Raw genomic sequence first — 2358 nt, 5'->3', positions numbered from 1 at the left:
AAGTACACTGGTAGATCGTGCACTTGGTTCTATGGATAATGACCCTCGTACAATATCTGACCACTCGTTCCTCACCTGGACACTGAGTACCCAGGAGACCGTATAGCGTAAACCCACTGTATACACTGATGAAACAGATGAGTATATCAAGTTCCTCATGGATAAGGCACCCAATAATTTCGTGTTGGAAGACAACACTGTACATTTTGTACACCTTTCAATTCTGAACTACAAGCGGTTAAAAAAGGAAAATATAGACTCTACATATGACAGTTTTTGTAAATTGATAAAGGACGAAATGTACGACAAGATCTCTTATAAGTGAATCAAATTGAAAATTGGCGTGTGTAATAAACGGAAGAGTCGGAGTAAAGTTTGGTGGTCAGCTTCTTTGACAAAGCAGTGGAACAATCTGTGCACAGCTGAGTCTGCCTATCTACGAACTGATGATGTCAACAGAAACGTTTGAAGGAAAACTGTTTGATGGAAATGTACCAAAAAACAAAGAGATAATATCGACAGGAGATACAAACTGACATTGCAGATAAAAACTAAAGTTATGTCTGTCTGTCTACGTTCAAGCTTACACCGAAAACTGATTTGAGTAAGGTAACAGAGCGGTGCAAGCGCAAACAAACAAAATCAATGGTGGATTAAGGTATAATGGAGTCTTGTACACCAACTGTCATTTCACATATTCTTAAACACCTTTTAGAGTGTATAGCTTCTATCGTATAAGTTCATAATGTTTTAATTTTGTTTGCCTCAGGTTAACCTTTTATACACTTTTTTTTTTATTCAGGGCCATTACAGTTACAACTCATATATACAACGGATAGTTTTTAATTACTTTGAAATACGGTTGAAAACCGTGTTGCCATATGCCCCAACGCCAGCGTTGTTTTCTCTCTCGGCCGACCTCTCTCTCACAACTGCCCGTGGCTCGCATCGTCTCGCCTGGCTGTCACGTGACCCATACTTTTGCTCTAAATATAGCTTACTGCTGTCAACCAAATGATATAACTGGCATATATGTATGTGTGTGTGTGTGAGAGAGAGAGAGAGAGTGACAAGGGTATGTGACACAGTGACAGGGTTATGTGACAAAGTAACAGGGTTATGTGAGGGTAATGTTACAGGCAGCAACAGGTTGTGTGAGGGTAATGTTACAGACAGTGACGGAAATCCGACAGAGAAACTTGGGTATTTGAGGGGGAATGGGACAGACAGCAACAGGGGTATGTGACAGGAATGGGACAGACAGCAACAGGGGTATGTGGACACAGTGACAGGGGAATGGGACACAGTGACAGGGGAATGTGAGGGGAATGTCACAGACAGGGGTGTGTGAGGGTAATGTCCAAAACAGTGACAGGGGTATGTGAGGGGAATGTCATAAACAGTGACAGGGGTATGTGAGGGGAATGTCACAAACAGTAGCAGGGGTATGTGAGGGGAATGTCACAAACAATGACAGGGGTATGTGAGAGGAATGTCACAGACAGTGACAAGGGTATGTGAGGGGAATGTCACAACAGTGACAGGGGTATGTTAGGGGAATGTCACAGATAGTGACAGGGGGTATGTGAGGGGAATGTCAAAAAAGGGTATGTGTGACAGGGGGTATGTGAGGGGAATGTCACAAACAGTGACAGGGGTATATAAAGGGGTAGGGGAATGTCACAGATAGTGACAGGGGTATGTGAGGGGAATGTCATAAACAGTGACAGGGGTATGTGAGGGGAATGTCACAAACAGTGACAGGGGAATGTCACAAACAGTGACAGGGATATGTGAGGGGAATGTCACAAACAATGACGGGTATGCGAGGGGAATGTCAAACAGTGACAGGGATATGTGAGGGGAATGTCACAAACAGTGACAGGGGTGTGTGAGGGGAATGTCACAGACAGTGACAGGGGTATGTAAGGGGAATGTCACAGACAGTGACAGGGTTATGTGAGGGGAATGTCACAGACAGTGACAGAGGTATGTGAGGGGAATGTCACAAACAGTAGCAGGGGTATGTGAGGAGAATGTCACAGGCAGTGACAGGGGTATGTGAGGGGAATGTGACTCAGTGACAGGGGGATGTGAGGAAAATGTGGCAGATAGTAACACATGTATGTACGAGGAACATGGACGATCTTGGTCGGTACATTTACAATTCGAACAACAAACTTTTGTTTTGAGGCAACAGGGCCACGCAACGTTTCATTTTCAATAACTCTACTCACTCTCAAGACACTGAGCAATACTCGTCAGCATTGTAAGGAACATTACGTAACGATTAAAAGCATAACAAAACACGAAAGTCCCGCGGTTTTATCTAAACAGTGAATACTGTCAGCTGGTAAT

The sequence above is a fragment of the Haliotis rubra genome, unplaced genomic scaffold (assembly GCF_003918875.1).
Source record: "Haliotis rubra isolate DU_JTF1 unplaced genomic scaffold, ASM391887v1 Scf988, whole genome shotgun sequence".
Taxonomy (NCBI): Eukaryota; Metazoa; Mollusca; class Gastropoda; order Lepetellida; family Haliotidae; genus Haliotis; species Haliotis rubra.
Note: the sequence above shows the minus strand (reverse complement) of the source record.